The sequence below is a fragment of the Ambystoma mexicanum genome, chromosome 4q, assembly GCF_040938575.1.
Source record: "Ambystoma mexicanum isolate Mex_15411 chromosome 4q, UKY_AmexF1_1, whole genome shotgun sequence".
Taxonomy (NCBI): domain Eukaryota; kingdom Metazoa; phylum Chordata; class Amphibia; order Caudata; family Ambystomatidae; genus Ambystoma; species Ambystoma mexicanum.
This window is the reverse complement of record NC_090928.1, coordinates 618,127,374-618,151,062: the sequence shown is the minus strand read 5'-3', so window position 1 is coordinate 618,151,062 and position 23,689 is coordinate 618,127,374. Positions and strand designations below refer to the sequence as shown.

The 23,689-nt window shown below is 45.5% G+C and overlaps 1 long non-coding RNA gene across 1 annotated transcript in view; it reads right to left on the bottom strand.

Moving 5' to 3' along the window:
* Positions 1–6,392: 6,392 nt before the first annotated feature.
* LOC138467096 (uncharacterized) overlaps positions 6,393–23,689 on the bottom strand; it is a 73,345-nt gene continuing 56,048 nt past the window's right edge. The window contains exons 3-4 of the long non-coding RNA XR_011268030.1: positions 16,730–16,794; positions 6,393–6,541 (exon numbers count right to left, since the gene is read on the bottom strand). This is a non-coding gene — a long non-coding RNA (uncharacterized lncRNA). The remainder of the gene's footprint in view (positions 6,542–16,729; positions 16,795–23,689) is intronic.

Here is a 23,689-nt window from a genome sequence, read left to right as displayed (position 1 = left end):
ACTTTATTTGGGTCATGGTGGAACACGACTTGTTCGGAAGTCATACCTTGCTATATGCGTCTGTCTGCTTACCCAAGGATCATTGCATGTTGTGTGATTCGTGGCACATTGGTGTTCTATTTGCCACGCACCCACCGGCGCCTGACTTACTGCATTGACTGTGTATGAACCATCACAGGGGTAATGTTACGTATGGGTACGAAGCATCCACACCAGATTGTCTGTTTGTAGAGTAGTTTGTTACTTTGGGGCATATTTGGTGGTGTGTTTGTGTGTTATGGGCATGCACAGATTTTTAAAAGTGGCTCTTTGCAGCATTGAAGTGCTCCTGTTACCGGACCTCAGAGTGCGCAGGCAGAAGGCCAGCACTCACCCCAGAGATAAGTTTCTCTTTGACTTCCATTTCAGTGAATTGCTGCTATGTTTATGATGAACAAGTTTGGTATGATTGTGTATGTGTTAATCTGAGTACTACATTCTTGGCCATTCCCTACTTTCCCGTGTCAATCCTACTCCCCTCTCCTTCCCCTCATTCCGGTTATCCAGTATGCCAACGCCTGTCCCGACTCCATATACCTGACCCTCCTTCCCCACCAGGGTCTCAGTGAGTTTGACCTTGCAGCCACCCAGACCACGGTGGGGGTGGTTGGTACGTGCCACTCCTGCACCTGTACACGGGATCATTGACAGTACACATCCGTTTGTGGTGCTTCTTTCTATGTTATGTACCACACATGGTACACATCCTGTGGTGACATTGTTTTACTGTGCTACCTTGGTTGTTACGTCATTGTGGTAGTACTTGGCCTTTGTGAGGTACTGCTACTTCAAGTCATCTACTGGAGGCTGTTCTGTTTTGTTTATCTGCCTGCAGGCTTTTTGCTTGGCTTCTGTGTTGGCCTGCTTTGAGTTCTCTTGGATGTAGGGTTTTTGCAAATCAAGGTGGACTCTGAGGGTGCAGGCAACTTTTTATACACAAGGTGGAAGATGGTGACAAAGGGGAAGGGTGATCCTGTGGCCAGGTGAAATTCAAGGATGAAGGCTCCATAACCCCGGTGCAGTTGTTCAGTGGGTCATGGTGATTTGTGAGGGAGGGGTGGTGCTTGGTTGGTGATAGTTGCCTTGCCCTGCAGTGTGATGGGCACCCTGACATTGTAATTGTGGTATCCTATGTACATGATGTGTTCTGCTGATCAATGCCTGTTCATGTGTTGTGTTTACCTTTCAGGTGTGAGGGGATAGTTATGGTTTGACATGCTGGGGTGTACATATGGGCAATGTTCACATGTGATGTGTAGAGGACACTGATGGTCACTTGATTGCACATGCATATGTTGAGTGCATGTCCCTACTGACCCACACACTCGCACTATAATGCACTACATGTACAACCACCCTTCCATGTCCACGTGTACACTCTGTTTTCCTTCTGGTGCCTACTGTGTCCCTGCAGCACATGTCCTATGACCAATTGTGGATCCTGTACATGCCTAATTTGCTTTTTGATGTGGTTTGCCGCTTAGATGTGATGCTCAGGGTGTGCATCACACGCAATGGCTGTTAACTGTGCTGTGCACTGAGCAGTGTGTTGCAGGAGCTGGACACGGCACACAGAAGCTGCAGTGTTGATTTTTCAATGCACAATGTGCATGTAGACAGGCATTCATTGTTATGTTACAACTTCGACTTTTGGAATGCATTTGGGTATGATTTCTTTTGGGTGGGAGGTTGCTGGTCAGTCAATTCATCTGATTCCATGTCAGGCATCATTGTCTGATGCCAATTTACATTTTTCACATGGCAATGTGTACCTTATTGGTACTGTGTTGGTGTATGGCTATTGCTTGCCATGTCATGTTGTGCTTTGGGAGAGTTTGAGTGACATACCAGTGATAGTCATGGCCTATTTTGCAGGTGTGTGTGATTCACACCTTGCATGAGTGCCTTTTGGTCCCACTAGATTGCTTGTGTTTAAGTAGCTAGGGATGCACACAATGTGGCACTTCCATGGCAACAATCTCAGGGTGGTAAGGTTGTGACAGTTGACTGTCTCTTTGTCATCATCGATTGTCACCTGGTATGTGCCAGGCCTGTATGTACTCCGCAGGGGTGGGAGTTTAGGTGTAAAATGTGTCCACAAGCTGGGTCCAGGCATCCTCGCCACGTGCCCTATCCCCACCCATGGGCAGCGCCTGTGCCTGTGGATGGGGATGTGGGGGCACCACCATGTCCACCAGTACGCCCTGCTGTGTTGCAACATTGTGCAGGACACATGCTGCCACAATGATCCTGTACACTACTGGGGGTGCATAGAGTAGCTGCCCACCAGAGTGGTCAAGGGAGCGGAAGCATGACTTGAGCACTCCGAATGTGCGCTCCACTATGGCCCTGGTTGCAATATGCGCCGCGTTGTATCTTACCTGGGGTGGTGTGGTGGGGTTCCGGATTGGCGTCATCATGTGGTTGCTCAGAGCGTAGGCACTGTCCCCTGGAGAGGTGATAATGGTTGTGATTATTGGGGTTTGTGTATTTGTGTGTGTGTGTGTGTGACATGCATGCATGTGCAAGGGCATTTGTAGTCACCTAGGAGCCATGTGTCGCCATGCTGCCCAGCTTCCAGGGCCTGGCTCAGGGCAGACATTCTGTATATGAAACTGTCATGGGTGGAGCCAGGGTAGTTTGCATAGACAGAGGTGATGATTCCCTTTGCATCGCATACCACCTGTACATTGATGGAATGCCAGTGCTTACGTTTTCGATAGATGTGCTCAGTGGCCCTAGGTGGACGTAGGGCCACATGGGTGCAATCTATGGCACCGAGCACTTTGGGGAAGTGTGCCACCCTGTAAAAGTCCAGGACAACGGCCTGCCTTTCTGCAGGTGTTCTGGGCATGTATATGTGCCTGCGGACTGAGGGGCACGCTGTCATGATTGCCAAGACCTGGTGTAGGCAGCGTGACTGTGTGGCCTGTGAGACCCCCCCCCCACTATGGCAGTAGTCCGCTGAAATGACCCAGTGGCCAAAAAATGCAGGACATTGAGCACCTTCTCCAAGGGGCTCAATGCTTGGGAGCAAAGGGTGGGAGATCTAAGGTCATCTTCCCACTCCCTGACCAGGTCTAGGATGATACTGGGTGGAAACCTATACCTGCCGTAGACCTGGTCGTCAGGCATCCCAAAAAGGCTTGTCCGTGGTGAAAAAATGCATGCCCTGGCTATTATCCTCCTCCTGTGGTGTCCCACGATCAGTGCTGCGACAAATGGGGCATTCATCGTAGCTGTATATACGTGTTTGTTGTTTGCGCGCACTTTTATACTGTGCGCCGGGACGCTTCCGCCTGCCTTCGTGTGGCGGACGCATTCATGCCTGTGTGCGTCTTTTGCCGTGTGCGGGTTTCCCGTATTCGTATCCATGAATACGGGTTGTTCACATGCGTGTGGGCGTTCCGTGTAGTTCCCTGCAGTACTTCCCCAGTTACGCCTTCTTTTTCACGCGTTATTCCCCATTCTGCGTGTTATGCCCACTGTTCCGCCTACTTTTGTTGTGTGCGCTGCGCTATGTGCGGTTTTGCTGTGCGCCTAGAGCACGCCGTTTGATGACGTGTGTGCCCTCGTGCGACATGCACCGATTTGGCGCACAACCAGTGGGAAACAAGCACAGCGCCTTCCTTGAATCACACGCGTGCGCTTGCTTTCTCACGCTTGCGACACCTTGCGCCTGCTGGCGCTGGGATTTTCGGCACACGTTTGTTCCATGAATCAGCCCCTTTATCTTCAGTGATTTGGTGCAGTTGAAAATCGAGTGGTGTAAAAGAATTTAAATGCGTTGTTGAAGCCAGACCAGGCAAGAGTTAATCTCGTTTTTCAGTATGATCGCATTCTTAAACAGACCATATTTGGCTCTGCAATCTCTCCTTCAAGGTATAACCCTTCCAGTTTTACTGCTCATATTTTATGAATGCTCAAACACAATGAGAAGCCAGGGTCTGGTTTACTAAATACATCATTTGCATTTTTGTACTGCCGACATCATTTGCTCTTTTAACCCTATCATAGAATCACAAATATCCCTGAATTGTGACTGCAGTTAGTGATGTTATCCCAGCTTCATAGGGCATTAGAAGCAGAGGCAACAATACAGTACTCTACCAACCAGTGATTGGGAGCTGGTTGAACGCAGTGATGCCCCCCCCCCGCAGTGGCGGCTCCTTTGTAGGCTCCTTTGCATGGCCGTCAGGATGCAGCCCCCTGCAAGATGTGCATGTTCAGATGAGCATCCCCATGTATGTTCAGAATGTTAATCTAAGTGCTGCACATACACCTCTCTTAGCAAAATGCATAGAACTCCATAATGAGAGCAGGCTGGCCCTGCTGACTCTCATTGCTGCACTATTAGCGCAGGTGCTGACTCACAGGAGGGGAGTCCTCTCCTCTTCTGTGGGTCAGCGCTCTGTGTAGGGTGAGCCATCCCGTCATGTCTACTTATGTGTAGGGGCATGCTGAGGTGTGAGCAGGAGGTTTGCACAGCCAGCACAAACATGTTTTCATTTCTTGGCATATGTTGTGGGCCGAGATAAGTGTGCACCGTTCATGGATTGCATCTATTGCATTTCACATTTACTGTCATGGAACACTGATTCCAAACTGTGTGGCCTAATTATTCACACAAAAAGCCTACTGTAAAATGCACCATTTTAACCCATTATTTTTAGCATTATCTCAGGGGCTGAAACCCTCCCCTCCCCAAACACGTGTGTTTGATCTTAGCTCACTGTCTATGCTCGGTCGTTCCTGCATTCTCGAAGCAAACATTTACGTCCCCTCAATTAAAACAAATCACCGAACCCCCCCATTGCGCGCAGGATAGCATTAGCTATTTTATAAACTTTGAAAGAACACAGTTTTCGCAAAAAGAAAGAAATGTTGCACCAGGGCCAGAGAAATTAGCACTACAGTAAACACTGCCCTGCGGAAAAATGCAGATCTTTTAAATGAATGTGTGCACATTTCCAAGGCTGCACGATGTCTTTTATAGCGTCCATGAATTTCGAAATACTGCGCAAGAAACTGAAGCGCGCTTGACCGCTCACCCCGCATCTCCACAGACAGATTCGTGTGCCGTTTAACGTAGAAATGTTGAGTTAAAAAAAAAAAAAAAAAAAGAAATGTTGCAACCTGCAAAAGTGACATTAATACTATACTTATCAATTTTACCTAAAATCAAAACAGCTCCTTGCAGTGGCTTTCGGAGCTGTTTCGGCTGATGCGTACTTGTGTTTACAGTCTACTCGAGGGTGCGTGTTTCATGAGCTCCACGGGGGTTCCTCTTACCGATGGAAAGCGAGGGAGATGGTAGATGTGGGCGCTGGATTTTCGTTTGCAACCAAGCACAGCTTTTTGGCCGATACGGCCACAAGGTGTCAGACTTGCACCTCCGAAACTTAGCTGCACGTGAAATAACAAAAGAGTGATTATAACCGCTCAGAGTTGGACCAAGCATTCTCTTAAATTCTTTCCTTAGCTCCTCTTGCGAGTGGAACCTTTATGCAACCTATGCCCCCCAAAGAAAACATGTCACCTTCTTTCATCAACGAGTCCCACCTTACTTACTAACCATAGCCAATTGTTTGCTGGTGTGCAGGTACCATTCACCATTGAATTATTAGTATTATTATTTTTATGCTTTTTGAATAATTTTCGCTACCACTACTACTACAGGGCTTGCTATAGACTTGTTGCAGATGGAAATGCAGTTTAGCGGGCCACGATATTATTTAAACTACCTTCCCTGCAGCAGCTGGAATTGTGCAAGATACCACCGTCGGGCTCAGATCAGACTCAGTGAAATGAGGCAAGTGTTTATAGTTGCCCCGCGGATGGGTAACTGAGTCTCAGCTGTGATATATTTGGTTGGTGCAGAGGCCGCGGGCAGCATTTTCTCTGAATATAGGTAGCTAATTATGCCTAGATTACAGCATGGAATCCATTAGTCCGGGTCTTCTCCGTTGCCACAGTATTCACCAACACACGGTTTCCTGACCAACCAGCTGCCAAATAGCCAATATTAGCCATGACCACTGCCTCCCCAGTACAGGTTCCTCACCGAAACCTATTCGATACATTGGCCACCGGTGCCAATCCGGCTGTTATTTACATTTAATTTCTTTCATGTGGTTGCCATGGGAGCGTGAGCGGAAGGGCTCCATGTACAGTGAAGTAGGAGGGGCCAGTGTATTGGAGATCACCATTGGTTATCTAGGAATTCTACCATATCTGATCACTCATCATATTCCTCAACCATATGAGGATATAAACCACACACCACTGATAAAATGCAACATTATTAAAAAGAATAATTAAAAAACAGAATAAGCATCACAGTATCTCCCATGTTTAATAATATAACCAAGATTCACGGATTGTAAAATCAAAGAGCCTACCCTGGCCTCCACCTGAGCCCGATGGCGTCTCAGACAAGTACAAAGATTAGCTCAGGGTGCTGGCCTGCATACACCACTGTAAGGTATCCCATGGGATGTCCCTGGAACAGAGAAGAAGGGGGTCAACATTCACCAATTCAGAAGATTGTATAATAGCCAATTTCACCGAAAGTGACCACTGAAGCCAGGATGCCCTTGGTGCATTACCCAAAAGTAACAAAAAGCGAAAACAAATATAATCGTTTTTTTCTACATGCCCTAGTGCTTTGCACACAGGTCAGGATTACCCTTTTTACATTTAACTACAAGCTGAGATCAATTTCTTCTTGGACTAAAGAAGATTATTTCAATAAGGCTTTGATGGCCAACACTACATTACGGTCAAGATAAAATTCGACACGTGCTATTGGTAAACAATTCTGCCTTGACCAGAGTTTCAGTATTGATGGTAAAACTTTAGAATTAGGCACACGTCAAACTGGAGAAATCTTCTATTATCGGAATGGAAGTATTCGTCTTCATTTCGTTTCAGCATTTGTATAGAGCCTTTCACCATGGGTATGATCCCAACGTGCTGTAGGTTGAACGCCCCCGGAGGGACCGAAGTATGGGAAATTTAAGAGGTGCTTGTGTGCATAATGACCATTAAAGGTTGGGACAGCTTGGCCGAGTCCATGTTAGCCACCTGTGTCTAATGGGCATGTCTATGGGTGGAGAGAGGCACTCTAGGGAAACAAGCTGTTGGATGGTGTGTGAAAGGATAGTCAGCTATGTGTGTAGCTACAGTTCAACGTTTTTGTCATGAAAGGGAGCTACACTCTGATGGCAGAAGTGTTGTGCAAAGTGTCATTCCAGTTGTATGTGAAAGCAGATGCACGCGAGGGTGTGGCCACGCATTTGGCTAATTCCAAAACATGGAGTCCAAGAGGAAAAATGCATTGGTTATAATCAAGTGAAAGCCTGGAAATGGTACGTTCAGCAAATCCTGAAACTTGTGGGTTTGCTAAATTATGGTGGATGCATGCGTCCAGCTATCATTAAGAGGCATACATTCACTTTTAAAAAGCATGCACTGAACACCAACCGGCATTGCAGAATGATATTCTATGAGCCCCACTACAGAGATATATATGTCCTGAAGCAGCACAAAAAGGGCTCCCTGTAAGCATCTCAAAATCAAAGGCCAGTCTGAGGGAGGGGCACAGTCCTCTCACGGATGATGCAGGACAATGCAACTCCGAAAAGGTCAAACGACCAAAGGTGTCAACGTTTCCAGATCCTGAGATGGAAGTCTGAAGGTCCTCACTACTGCCATGTACCTTAAGGGTACAATCTGTCAGGCTTCTACTAAAACCATACAAAGGGCACCGGAGGTCTTTGAGGACTCACAATGCAGACGATAAGGACATTCTAATGAGGCGTGCCAGATAATACATTTATTATTTGGCAGAATAACAAATAGGTGGCCGCTATTTAGTAAAATTCAGTAACGATGCCGTATAGCTTTTTGTTTGGTATAAAGATACTACAAAAAGCAGGTAGGTAAACTTATTTTAATACATTATAGCACTATCCTAAATATCTATTCAAGTGTCTTTTATATTACCATTTATATTCAGCAGCACATCATATTTATTTCATAACATACAAGCCAGAAAATAAAGCATATTCGAAAAACAATCCCAGAGGAAGAAGCCTCCCACCTCTCACAATAGCAGCCTGTGCAGGGCTCTGCGCCTCTCTATCCAATGGGCAACTCCAAGTGTTCCCTCCTTGCATCCAGTGACAGCCTGACATACATGGTGATGGGCACTCTTCCTAATAAGGCGCCTCCTCTGAGGTTAGCGTGCAGCCAGGAACAAGGAGCAGTGGGCGATGCAGGTGACCAATGACAGCCTGGAAGGGCCTGCTCTTGCTAATGAGCACCAACACTCACTATGTGGCAGACAGAGCACGTTTGGAAACTTGATTTCGGGGATACAACAGTGGAAAGGGGTTAATACTTCAAATGCAAACTATCCTCACCCCTGAATAGCAATTCTCATGACTCATCTGTTTCACTATTTCATAAAAAAATAGTTACCATGTATATACATTTGAGTGACACTAGGGACCTTCTGACATCAAATGACATCCTTTCTTCTCACAGCCTTCTCCTCTTACGCCCACTCTTCCTAGGCATTCAAGGGATTATAAATAGCTTTGTGGAGCATTTGACCAACTCCTGCAATTTAAAGTGTGGCAGTGCAGTTAATAACGGTAGACAACACTAACAAGCTAAGGCCCATTGTGATCGCGTTATTGGGAAATGCTGCCTGTTTATATCACCAACCTTAGAGTGAGCCTGACAGGATGACATCATAAGATATTACCGAACTATGTTGCATGCAGTAGTTACTGCTGTATTATTTCAAATATTTCATAATTTAGCTCACATTTTTGCCTCCATTCAATAGGGGTAGGTAAACATTTTAAATGCTGCTCTACATAATTTTAAATATTTTTTTTAATTGCTTCCGCTAAACAACACAGCAAAACGCTGATTTTACGGGAGTGTGAGGAAAGATTTTATTTGATCAACTTTCCCTCCATAGTTTTTTATGGAAACCCAGTTTTTTTTGTTGCTTTGTTTTTGATGCGGATCTGACTTTTTACATTTTTGTATTTAGATCTTTTTATTTTTTACATTGTAAACAATAGTAATCCAGGTGCATGTCATTGCTTCAGTTATAGCTATCTCAATTCATTCGATTAAAACAAAAATAAAAATAAGCACCAGTTCCGAACAAACATGAAGACGAAATCAATCATTGGACCATATGGCCTAGCCTGCCTCGTGCGAGTGCTTCGAAGCACAGTTCCATTTTAAACACTTTATTTCTCTGCTATACCCCACAGTTCTGTTGGGCCTGACACACAAGCACAACATCACAAACAAATCAATAGAACAACCTGAAACACAGAGATCAACGAGATTATCTTATTATTCTTGAATTTCAAGGGCACAGCCCTCTTTTGATCCCTATGTTTTAAGCAAAGCAACACGACCCCACAAACATGGCCTGTGGGGGTGAAGGAGGAGGGTGCGGTGGGTACCGGGGGGGCTGTAACAGATACCCCTTCCAACCACATTTACGTTGCACAGGCTGATAAGCATTCAAAGAGACTGAGGGATCTCAGCCTAGCCAGACAGGTATAGTCCTTGATGCTAGCTCTAGTGCGGGTAAGTACACATTCCCATGTCACGAAAAAACACTGGCACTCTACGCTGGATGAAGTGGGACACCTTTTCGATTATCAGCAGAGCCCACAGCCATGACCGCCAGTCATCCGGCGAAGGTGGGACTGCTGATTGCCATCTAGCTGCAATAGGAGCTTTGACTTTAATAGTAAGGATTGTGGGATTGACGTATTAGTCCCAACCAGGGGCACCGCCCGTCTTCGAAGATCCCCAGGAGGAAAACAACAGGGTCTATCGGGAGGGATTCTCTAGGGATGGAGTTAACTGTGTGTCCCTCTTCTGACCAATACCTTGTGAGTTTTGGACAATACCACCAGATCTGCATGCAGGTGCCTGTTCCTCCACAACCCTGCCAGCAAGTTCCATCCATGACCGCCACCCCATATGATTTGCTCTATCTGGTGTAAGGTAAACCCTAGTCAAAAATCTAAAGCCGCTGTTTGCGTACCATCCACTTGATGTGGACTTCCGAAGTCCCCTCCATGCCTCCCACCAACTCTCAATTGGCAGCTCCTTAACCAATTCTTTATGCCAAGCATGAACATATGTGGATAATGGTCTCATTTTGTTTAGCCAACAGACATTTATAGTATAGGTAAGAAACAATACCCAGGGAGTCTCCAGGAGAGAACGTGATTTTCTCAAACTCATTGGGAGGCATTGCGGCTGCCTTCCAGGTCTGTGGTTGCATTGCCAAGTGTCTTAGCTGCACATTTGAAAGTGCTCTTTCTCTCCCACCCCAAAGGTACTTTACAGGAGTCAAATGATCTGATTTGACCGTTGTGAAATAGATGGACTAAGAACTCACACCACTTAGAGAAGGTCACCCCATCAAGTTAAAGTGGATAGGAGTAAACAACCATGGGATGAAAGAGCGGCCCAAACTGGTGGCTGTACTATCCCACATCAACAGTCGTTTCGTGGTTGAGAATTCCTACATACTAAGTGTTATTCCCTCCCTCTGGAGCCATGACATGTTTCTCAGAGGCTTACCTGCCATCTCTTCCTCTAGGTGACAACAAATCTTAGGTGAGTGGGTGTTCATTCAGTCATGGAGCACTCTTAACTGCGCAGCATGAAAGTATTTCTTAATAATCGGGAGCACCAGGTCGCCCTTTTCTATACTCTTAAATAAGGTTGATCTAGCCAACTTCGCTCTCCCATTCTGCCATAGAAAGGCCACTAGGTCCATCTGGAAGCCCATGGAAGTCACACTGAGGGATGGGTATTGGCAGGGCCTGAAAGCTATACAGCAGCCGTGGGAGAATATTCATTTTAACTGATTAGATCTTCCCGAACCACAATATTGCACAAGCTCACCACGATCTTAGATCAGCTTTTATCACCACAAACAGTCCCGGATAGTTAGCCCGATACAGATCTTTGCTAAGTGCTGTCAGATTCTTCCATGTAATACGTCGCCACTGAAAGATGGCCAGCTGTTTTAGGTGTTCCAACAAGGCCTAACCTTTAATAATGTTTAATAACTCACTCTTATAGAGAGGTTCACAATAAAACCTAAAGTTTCCCTAATTGTCCCAAGCAATCACTGGAGCATGAGGACCGAGGGTTCCACATTCAGAAGCATAAGAATGATATCATTGGTGAATAGGGCGATCTTATGGGATACACCATGGTACAGGATACCTTCAATATCACTTGCAGATATAACTCTTGCCAGAGGGAGCTAGCCCGCCAGGGCAAGCAGCAGTGGCAAGAGAGGATAGCCCTGCCTGGTTCCCATAGACAGGACAAACTAACAGAAAGAAATCCATTTGCAGCTGCTTTGGCGTAGAGTATAGGGAAAAAAGCCCTCTGATTAAGGCCTCCCCTAAGTTAAATCTATTAAGCACCTTCCTAATAAAGGGCCATTCGACATGGTCAAAAGCCTTTTTGGCACCCAGACCCAACAACATGGTGGGGATATGCAATCTCTGGGCTACATCTCTCAGGCCTAGAATCCTGAAATGTTCTGAGCCCTGTCTCCTCCTCACAAAGCCTGCCTGCTCTTCCCCAGACAAACAAGGTAGCAACGTGTCTAGTCTGCTCGATAGTATATTGGCATATATTTTTATGGATATGTTCAAGAATGCAGTAGGATGATAAGAGGCGCACAAAGTGGGGTCCTTCCCCACCTTGGGTATCACTAAAATCTTGGCCTGGCCCCAATTTTCCTGTTGACACTCCCACTGATAAAATCACTTTGAACAGACTATAAAGCGGCGTCACCAAACAGTTTACAAATTGCTTCAAAAAGACTTCTGAGAGGCCGTTTAAGCCCAGGCTTTACATTTCTTTAACTAATCGATGGCTTTCAGCATTTTCTCCTTTGTAATATCCCCATTCAGTTGATCCTGCTGCTCCCTCAGCAGTATATCCTTTTGCACATGCACTAAGTTCCCTCCCTCCTATTGAATCTCCACAATTTGTTCTGCCCTGCTCTTTTGGTTAAGTGTCTGGGCCAAAATTCTCCAAGATGTATTGACTTCGTCAAAGTACTGTTGCTTCGTGTGTTTCAGGGCGAATTTGGCTTTAGATGGCTCCAGTGTGTTAATCTGTCGTCTGACAGTCTGTAAGGCCTGAACAGCTTTTCTGGAGCCTGACACCCTGAATTCTTGTTCTGTGTTCTTTTGTTAAGCATGGAGGCCTTGGAGATTAATATCCACCTTATGTATGCCTTGAATGCATCCCACCGAGTCATTTCGCCCACTTGTCCCTTAGGAGTTTTCTGAAAGAATTCCTGAATGGCACTCTCAATATCTTTGCTCACAATTGGGTCCTCAACAATGTTGGGTTCCACTTCCATTGCCTAGGTCTAGGGTCACATGGTCGGATATTGATAGTCATCAGGGCATGATCTAAAATATTTATGGTCCCCCCATCTCGACTTCACGCACATTGGGAACTGTCATTTTATCGACCCAGAAGTAATCTAATCTAGAAGGGACCAAGTGTAAGTAGGAGAAAAAGTTGTAGTCCTTCGTAGAGGGGGGGGCATGCCACTAGGTATCCACCAGGTTGGAGTCCTTCAGATTCCTAATAAGGTTTCCTGAATGTCTAGCGGCCCCCCCAATATGACCCTTTAGAAACATTGCAGTTGGCGTCCATAGGAAGATTGAAATCACCCTTTGTAATTATGTGGCCCTTTGTAAACCCTAGCAAATCCCCCAACATAGTACTTAGGAAATAATTCTGTCCCGCATTATGACTAAATATTGATGCTAGTGTCACCTTAACTCCCTATTTGACCCTGTACTAATAGATATCTCACTTCCCATTGGCCCTGCTCTCAGTTAGCTTGAATTAAACACTTCATCTATCAAGATTCCCACCCCTCGTCTCTTTGTTCCACAGGTCGAGAAAAACTGATGTGGAAAGAGGCTATTGCACATCCTTTTGGTGCCCACAGCCCTCAGGTGGGTCTCTTGAAGAAAGGCTATGTCTATCTGCTGCTGCGTCAGCTTTTGGAGCAAAATGGAAAGCTTCTTAGGGGAGTTTAAGCCCTGCACACTGTATGTCATAGATTTCAGCTCAATGTTACTGATGAAAACCAACCCTCTATGCTTGGCCCTGTCAACATCCCACACTCCAGCCCCACCACCCTCAGTCACCCATTTCAAATGCCCCTTCTATAATTGCCCATAGGAACCAAGAAAACCATTATCCCCTGTGCTTAACACTAAACAATAACATAATACAACATTTAACAAGACAAGTGTACAACATTCAGTGGTGTGTTAGGGCAGACATAGCCACCCAACAAGGGTAGCATAAAGGAACATCATGTTGGAAAGGCCTGCCACATCAACTCACGGCTGGGAAATCCCATCCCCCACAGCTCCACATCAGATCCTGTGGCCTCCAGGGTGTACCTTCAACAAGCGAAATGGAAGGAATCCCAGCTCCTTTTATAGCTTCCCTGTAATAGGTCAAAATGATTGTCTCTTTTGGATGTCTAAGCCTGCAATGTGTTGGTGTATAAGAAACTTCTGATTCTGATAGATGCCTTTTTCATTGACTTAGAGGCCATCCATATTTATCCTTGTCTGTAAATGCATGACATTTCATTATTATGTCACTTGCTTGAGCTCCTGATCCATTGCTCAAGTCCTCTACCCCATAAACATGGTCCAAGGTAATGCTCTCCTTGGCTATCTCTGGTAAGGAGTCTGCAAAGAATTGGAGGACATGTGCCCTTAGGTCTGAGCCCTCTGTATTTTCTTCTAAGCCACTAATTCTCAGGTTCTCCCTCTGGTACCTGTTCTCAAGATCCTCAACAGTTAGCAAAAGATCACGTATTCCTTGCTTTGCCCAGCTAGCCCATCCTGGAGGTGTATATTATACTCTTTCAGGGAGTTAATGTCTTCCTCTGCATCACCCAGTCTTGTATCAGTTTCTTTCGGTCCCAGGAGTGATCCACAAGGGTCTTTCTAGTCTCTTTAGTGGTGACCTATATCTTTCTCCTCTTGAGTGTTTGGGAGATTTCCTCCTTGACAGATGTCATAAACTCAAGTAGATTATCTTTTATAAGGTGCAAAAAAACAGGCACCTTCAAGGTGGGCTCAGCCATTTTTTCCCTGGTTCCTTTCTTTTCACCTTCCCTCTCCCCACTGGCCAGAGCCCCCCATTAGTGGCAGCACACAGGCCAGAGCACACTTAACACCTGCCAAGCTCAGCATGGGTAAGTCAGCTTTCAGATCCCAGTTGTTGCAGGAGGAATATGCAATTTTCCTTAAATGCTAGATAGATCACGCTTCTCAATGCCAGATCATCAAGGGGTGGGGGGTATATGGACCAGTATCTACACAAGTGCACCATGCTGTGCCCAACATAGCTCCAGACAGCACATGCCACTCTGTCAGGCTGCCTCTTCTAGGCAGATAGAGAAGCCAGGCACATCCTCAGACAGTCTGCAGCTATGTCTCCTCCTGTCTGCCTTTAAGGGTCTGCCCACAACCACGTGGGACTCACTGTTGTCTGCCACTTTTCAGAGGATCCTTTCTCTAGGAGAGGCTGCAGCAGATTCATGTTGGGTGGTGCAGACTCACACAGAGCCCACAGTGGAACCGATCATCCACTCAACCCCCACCACTTCCACACGGAGGTCCCTGCACCGTACCATTTCCCCAACTGGTCAACCTCCCGGCTCCCTGCCTCACCACTGACAGGGCTGTATGCCCATCAGAGCCCCTGCCGCACTCCCGCAATGAACCACAGAAGCCCCCAAAGCTCTTCTCTCTGGGTGCACAAATCCTCCTCCACAGTGTGAACAGGTTCCCTTGGCCTACCAGCCTTCCACGCCTCCACATCCATGAAGCCCCGGAACTCGATCATCAACACATACAAGGACCACAGGATCAGCCCCTCTCACTCCTGCACCTCTGGTAGGCACATCCGGGCACTGCTCGGCATCTGGGTACGCAAGCATGCTGTGGGGTTGGGGGCTATTTCACCCCAGGGCACCAGAGATCAATAAGATGTGGCCATCATGGGCACCACTGGATAAGCCACCCATGCCCGACTTTAGGTCCCTTTCCTTTTGCTCATTTGTTAATGGGAAACTGACTAGTCATTCAGACTTTACGGAATCGCATACGGTTTGCTTTGCTTTTTACCCTGACCTGACATTTTGAAGGGAATTGAATTCTTCAACTTTACTTATCTTGCCATTTGCTTATTTTGTATGCTGAAACTGACTATTCCTTCAGACTGTCAGTACTGGAAAACATTGTTTCCCTTTTTGAATTCTTGTATTTTTACATTGCACACAGTACCTTGCAGAGCAATGGGAATACATTGGTATCGCCTTAACGTTTTACACCTGGGATGCTTGGTTACGTTTATATATGCCTAAAGACAAGCTGGTGGCAGCAGTTATATTTGTACTGTTTTTGCTTTATTTCTATTGTGCACATTCGCGCTAACATCATTTGGCTCCTAAATGTGGCTAGTGACCTCAAATGTCTGTGCCACAAGATTTTAGCTTGACCTTGGGCCATAATTTAATTTGGCATTCTTCAAGCCTTCCCAGGTCAAGAAATCCCTTATAAGGTCATACACCTGCCCGGGAAAGCTTCTGCTTTCATGTACTTGTGAGCGTGTGTGTGTGTGTGTGTGTGTGTGTGTCTGTGTGTGTGTCTGTGTGTCTGTGTGTGTGTGTGTGTGTCCGATCAAGGGGGCTGGGACTATCTAGTTTCAGTCCAGAGAAATTCTGCTTCTTGGAAAGATGTGAAACAGTACTTGTCCCTGACTGAACAACCACTGGCTGTTTGAATGGTGCATATTCTTTCCATTAGTGGGCTTGGACTACATTGAAGCCAACAATTCTTCAAAGAAAAGCAGTCCGTTAACAACCTGAGGATGGCTTCTTCAAGTGACCAGCATCCTCTCCAGTGATTGGCCTGGTGAAGCCCTGCTCCTCTGCCTGAGCTCCGGAGACACTCTCTGGTGCGTTAGCCCTTGTACAAGTGGGATCAACTAGTCTTGGTGTCTTCTTGAGGTTGCATGCCTCAAGAGCCTTTGGAAGTTTCCTTGCGCTGCACGGTAAACTGACCAGCTCCATGTGGCCTACCTCTCCAGAGTTGTCGCTGTTCCACATTCAAACCCAGAACCTCGGTGGTCACCAGCTTGTGCCATAAGTCACCTTCTCCCAAATTCTCAGCTTCATATCGTTAAGGTAGCCTGTCCTGGAGCTTCTTCTTTGTCTGGAAGGACCCCTGTCACCACCTGCAAGCAGTGAACGATGCTGGAACTCACCTTCCTCCATCCTTTGAAGTATCCTGAAAAGGTCTGCAGTGTGAAAGACTGCATTTCTTCATCGACTGGGCTTGCATCATGCAGTTGCACCTGCACAGAGGAATCCTCGAAACTACAACCCGAACAAAGGACGGAAGACTGCTTTCCCAGTGAGACCCAGATGATCCATCATCACCCCTGGGGAAATCAAAGTCAGGGGGGTAATCAACCATAGCTGTGCCTGCCCCCGCCCACGCTTCATATGATAACACTGGGTACAAAGTAATTTGTTTCCAATCTTCCTCTTACTTACCTTTGCTTGTGGAACGTGGGTCAATTACGTCGGTCAATTATCCTGTCCATGGGATAGCCTTGGGTCTGGAAGGGAAGAGGCAGTAGAGTTACCTGGCTTATCTTACATTCTTGCTGAACTATTAAATAGTTTGAAACCATTCTAAATTAACACATCATGTTCAGTGCATCCATTTAGAGAACACCTTCCTGTGAAAAACCTTGCGTTGGAACCTGTAACTTTTGGGAGCTATGCCCCATACATCTTAAGGTTGGACTTTTAGAATATAGGATATTGTACTTGTGACTGGTTCTCATCATTTTGCCTGCATCTGCAATACTTACCTGTTTTCACCTGGTTCGTTTTTCAGTGATGTATTGTAAGTGAACCTACTGGTGAATGTTTTATATGGTATTGTGTGATATTACTACCTTCCACTTTCATTTTTCAGTGTGTTCTAAAGGCCTAAATAAATAACTGTGTTTTTATAACTAACTGCCTAAGCTGAATTAGTGAGTGTTATTCCAATAGGACTCATTGAGGGTCTCTGAGCACACTCACACTTTTCTGAGACTAAGGGCCCCATTACACGTTGTGCGGTAACCATGGCGCTATTAGCGCCATGGTTGCCGCTGGTATTTTAACGTGTCCGCCTTGGTGGATGGTGGAAATACCGGCCTACTCCAAGGTAAGCGGGGCAGTTATTCCCCATTCACCAAGGCCCTTCCCCATTCCCATTTTTGCCCCCATAGGGCATAATGGGAATGGGGAAGGTGGTAATTACGGTACCGCAAATTGCGGTACCGTAATTAGCACTGAGGTCCCTTTGCGGCACCCTACTTTAATGGCTGGTAAAACCAGCTGTTAAGGTCGGGTCCCGCAAAGGGAACTCGTAGTAAGGCGGTAAGGGTTTACCAGTACCGGTGCCCTTACCGGTACCGGTAAACCCTTACCAACTACCGTGTAATGAGGCCCTAAGCCATTAGTACCTTGATTGAGTTTTGGCTAACATCCAGAATCTCCCCATTCTGTTTTTCTGTGGCTCTGCCTAAAATGTTGTCAGGCCTAGTACAGTAGTCACCTGTATGTTTCCATTTCCTTCCCACTCTCCCCCTCTCTTCCTTAACTATGTCTTAGCTCTTGCACTATCTGAAATGTCGTCAGGCCGAGTACAATAGTTAATTTCACATCCTTACTGTTCATGGCCTGTAAGAATGTCATTGTATTTTCCCTTGTTCCCTCCCTTGCCTTGAAGCGCTTTGAAACACATTGTGTATATGCGCTATATAGACAAACTATCAAATCATATAATTCATCATAACTAGGGTGGCCTCCTAAAATCTGCCAAGAGGGTTCATTTTAGAAATCCATCTTAACAGGGACAACAAAAGGGGAGAATGGTGGCATCACCTTTCCAAAGTAATGCACGGTAGGGTTGCAATGAACCTTTTGTGCACTGACAAACTGTTTACAGAAGCAATATTATCCACTACAGAAATGTACACAATCTAGTTCCATCTTCAAAACGAGAGTTGAAATTGTGTCAAAAAAGCATGGAAAACAGTGTATGCAGATGTTTCAAAATACTGGATGTTGTATCTGTATGCGTTAGGGGCAATAGCAGATAATTAAGTGCAGCCTCCAGTGGTAATGGTCATAACTGAATGTAGTGTTTCAATTCGGAAATCCCCCCGATTTATAGCCATTAAGGGCTGAATTGTCCTGTTGGGATGTCCTGTTGTGACCTTTAGGCTACACACATATTTATTTAGCAGGCAGATTAGCCCAATTATCTAACCAACAGCTATATCGCACAGTATAACATAACTCACTGCCTATATACTGCATTTGATAAGCATGATTACCTTACTTCCCTTGTCTAACTTAATGGAAGGATATAAAATACCTTTCAGTCATGTTTCCTGCCTCTTCGCGTTCCCATGCCACACACGTTATTGCTTCACATCTTCTGGGCTGGGAAGCCATTGTCATTTATAATTTTACCACGCTTCTGGAGGCCCAGACGGGCGGGTGAAGGGTTAGTGACATGGCAGGTATTTAGGATGTGAATGAAGGAAACATTTGGGGGGAGCCAAAGCATTTGAGAACCATTTGTTTCTTTCTCACAAACTTGCCGTGTGGTTAGAGTGTCGCGTCATGGGCATTTTTCTGTGGCTGGGGCTACTTAAGTACCGCCCATGCTTAGCTCAGCTGGCAAGGCAACACATTCGAGCACATATCAATGTGTCCTGATATAACTGCTTGACTGGAGTACATCTTCCTGCATTTTGAACCAGTAAGTAAGAGAACCAACACCGCATTGGTAACACGCTCCATGGTGGATCAAATTATTTAGGCATGAGATGCAATAATATTACAGGTTTACATGGTAAAGTATGTTTATGTCCCGAGGAACAATAAAAGTACTGCATGAGGTAAAATACACATATATCATACCACAATACCAATGTGTAATTAGGTGGCATTTTAAAAATAGGAGCTATTTTGTTTTTAAAAAAAACATGTGTTTTTACCGTTGCCACACATATGCAATGAGGCCATTAAACCCTTTGTATCTTCTTCGTAGGCATGCTAGCCAAATGCAAACTCTGGATAAAGGGCAGCACAGGGAACAGTTTGCTCTGACTTTCTAATAGCAGACAGGTCTCTTTCTTTCTTCAACACTTTAAGCAAAATTTAAGTTTAAGTGGGTCGACTGTTGGCAAGCAACTACACAACAAGTGCAAAATAGGCCAGGCATACAGTGTCGAGTGTAGACAACTGTACAGAGATGCCATAATTAGATAATGTACAAAATAGAAGACGCACATGAATTGACGCACACATTCTGCACGCTGCAGCGTTGGAATTTGCTGTGCCTAAAATACAGAACCAAACAACTTTGCTTTTACCTTTCTGTTAAGCTCGCTTATACTCATGTACTGTGTCAACGATTAATGTGATAGCTTGCATTATCATGGATGAAGCCGCTCCCTGCTGTCATTTTAGTACCTAATGGTACCTATGCCTCTTAGTACGCACTACACACAAGGTGACAAAGCGAAAGTTTAGGAATAAGAAAAAAAGGTGGGTGCAGTTTGCAGTTCATTAACTTCAATGCACTCCACCAGATATTCCATTTGAAGTACAATACATGACGTTTTACAAACCTAATTTGCACGCGACTATGGATATAGCCTGTAAGGAATTCTCCCAGACTGCGCTTCTCCATGACCAACATGTAGATACAACCAGGCTATGCCATCAGTGTTAGGAAAGATTTCTCTTTACTGCACCTTTCCTTCCATCTATATGGAACCCTGAAATATTTTGCTTTTATTTTTTAATCTGACCTGTACTTTTTGCAGTACACTGAAGCTTAAGCTTCACTGCACTGGCCTTTGCTTTTATGTTATGGGGAAACTGATATGTCCTTCAGGCTGACAGTATTGGGAACCACTGTTTCCCTTAGTCGTGTTACTGTGTTACTACTTTTGGTTACTTTTGTATCACTTGTACAAAAGTCGTGTTACTGTATTACTACTTTTGGTTACTTTTGTATCACTTGTGGCAACATTTTTTCATTGTGCACAGCAATTTACACTGCAGTACAATGGGGTGCATTTTTGTTTTGCCCTGCCATCTTATCCTTTAGCCTTCATCCTGACCTCAGAGGCCGCCAGGAAAATCCTTTAAAGGACTTGCAGTGCCTGGGAAAGCTTGAGCTTTTGGTGGGCTACTGGAGGGCTGTGTGTGTGTTTGCTGGCAGGATGTGGGCTGGGTCTGTCTGACTCCAATCCACAAACTGGTTTCAGTGTGTCTTGGTGCTATGCATGAATGTTCCAGCAAGTGGTCCTGATTGGACCACTGCTGGGGTGGTTGTGTGTGGGCTAGTCCTGCTATTGGCTAGTGAGAGCATCAGCTCTTACCTGGATTTTAGGATAAAAAGAGGACCCCTGCACCCATTCTTCAGAGATATTGGAGAAACCTGAAGGAGCCAAGTATCCTGTCCAGCTGTGAGACCTGCAAAGAAGCCTGAGACCTGTCGGAAGGAGTCCTGGCAACCAACTTCTGCTGCTGTCCTGGAGGAGCCCTGTCTTGCTCTTGGTCTTTAGTAGTCCTGCAAAGGAGCTATGACCCCTGGAGTGGAGGGACTACCCATTCCCTACATCTGTTTGGTGTCCTGCTAAAGGAAGCCTCCGGAAGTGCCCTGCAACCATACTGTTGCTGACCGGCTTCGTTTTTGGGCTACTGTGCTGCCGGCATCACCGTACCAAGGTTCTGCCTATAACTTAGGAAATCATCAGCTGGCCCTACGAGACTACATCCTGTGAAATGTCGGTGTCCCTGCATCGAAGGGACACAAGATAGAAGGGAAAGTCTGATCATGGCTGCTGAGTCCTTTTGCATCGCTGTGCGCAGTGACCACTATCCAAAAAATTCCTTACCTGACCCGAGTCCAGTCCTGAGAGGGGTACTACATCGTGCTTTTCTGCATTCTTCGACCTAGAGTCCTTGCAACAGTAAAAGACACCAACCGGAGATCAACTCGAAATTGCAACCCCTGGGAATCGAGGACTGCGACTTTCAGCGGGAAAAGCAACGTTGGACACTCTTCTTTTGTTCTGCCAAGTGTGGGGAAGAATCGGAGTACGGGTGTTAAATTACATAGTGGCTAATTGACCCATATACTCCCATTTTAAGTCAATGGGCTTACAATAAAGTTTATTTCTATCACTTTTGGCTTTGCCATTGATTGCGTGCGCAAGACATCTGACTGTTGGGGCTACTTTTGGGCATTAGTCTAACTTGAACCCTAACCCTAAGAACCCTTCACTGGACCCCAGAGCCCCTACCTGCATTTTGTCCTGCATGCTAACCTCTGTGGAACTGTCACCTGAACTATTGGGCACAAGGCCCCAGGCAACTTAGGGCTGGACAATTATGGAATCATCTTTGTGGACCATACGTTCATAATACTTGTCTAACCTTTCCATTGCAGGAGTTTCTGATGTGTAATATGCCCTAAACCAAAGTGAATGTATATATGTATTTAGTTTGATAGTGTTGTGTGATACGTCTGCCTGCTAGTAGTCATTTTTCTATAGTGTGTTTTGGTCATAAATAAAAAACGATATTTTTATACATCATGTCTATCTGTAATCTATGATTCCATTGTGTACACTCATTGTGGACCCTTTTCAAGTTCACACCCTGTGAAGAACGTAGCCTAGACCGCCTGTCACTGCTAACTAAACTGGTTTGGTTACAGCTTCCCAGAGTTGTTCCTGTCAAATATAGGTTGGCTATCTATAAATCTGTCCACTAGGCCAGAGTATAGAAAATCATTCCTAACAATCACCAATACACATTTATCTGGCACTGATTCAGAGGCTTTCATCTGCCCTTTATTTGATGAGGTAGTTGATCTGGTCATACAGGCACTTTGTTCAGCAATTAATCCTTCAACCTCAAAAGTGGTCTACTACAAATTAATTATGAAGTTAATTCATATCCAGTTATGAGAATTCAGTGATAGATTTCTTGACATCAAAGATTTTATTTGTCCAGACCAAGGGGCTGTGAAATGAACAGCGCTTAAATGTGATTGTGCCTTGATACCTCCACATCACAACATGTGCAAAGAACTATAGTATCTCCAATGGTGGCCTTATAGGCAAAGGTAATCAATCACTTTATTATTTTATTCCATTCTTTAAATATAATTCCCAATAATATTTGTTAGATTTAAATGTACTTCCAAATATTTGTTATCCATATAATACTGAATGATACTTAAATATGTCTTTTATGGTCAGGATTGCAGCTAATAGGGAGGGTAGCACAGATGCTACATGTTCGTCTTGGAAGCAAGAAAATACAGAGCAGCATGGGTTCCAAACCTGGTCCCGCTTCATGCTTAGACACTGTATTTCGGCATGAAGTGTGATATAAAAAACCCAAATATTACCAGATTGCAAGTATAAACACATTGATATAAACAATTTTGTTGTCTACCATACAAGGGCAATATATGTGTTTGTGAAGACGGTACTCGTGTGTCACGAACCAGCTGTAGAAGGTCTGGAACCGCTGGAGACTCCACTGATGTCCCAGCACGTCTTTCTGAAATGTGTTGAGCGGTCCAGTCTTCCACCAACATGGCCACCGTCATGTATTTACCGAACCCAGTGCATCGCGCTGGTGTGTTGCAACCCTTGCTATACTGCTTGGTTAGACGCTCCATAGTTTCGCTATACCCTGCACGTGTTGTTTCGCTTGTTTTTGTTTGTTTTACGCTTCCCTCTGCGGTTCGCACTATCTCTCTCTCCTTTCCTGCTGCGTGGCCTTGGGCAGCCTTTGTCATTCTCTACCTCTCAGCGTCTCATTGCTGTACCTGCTGTACTGCTTAGTCCTTGCTTCCTTCAAGTGCCTCGTCACTATACTTGCTCGGCTAACACTCCTTGCAATGCCAGCTGCAATTGGGGATCGCCTACTTCTTCCCGCTTAGGCTTGGCTTCACACACAGTCTCTGACTTCTCTCATTCCTTTTATGATACCTGCCTTTCTCTTACCTGGCTTTGTGGGTTCCCACTTGGTGCATCTTAGGTCTTGGAGTCCGTTCAACCACATTCCATCTATAATAGCTGGTGCTGGACAAAGCCGGAGTACTTACCTCATTAGATTCTCTGCTGGACTTCGCTGGATCCTTTTCTGAACCTCTACTTGAACTACAGACCACCATTCCGACTTGTCTATATCTAACCACTGACACCAGGGTTTGTCTGCCTTTAGGCTTTTCCCTGGATTGGGGTGGGCTCCCCAGAGCCCCCACTACCGGGCAGGTTGCTTTATAGGCAAAGTGGCCTCCAGGGGAGCTTGCCCTTATCTCTTCCAGAAGAAGGCTAAGAAGGCAACACTCCAAAGAGGCAAGATGAACAAGTTCCCAGACATGTCCACAGAAGACACAGGTGAGGAGAC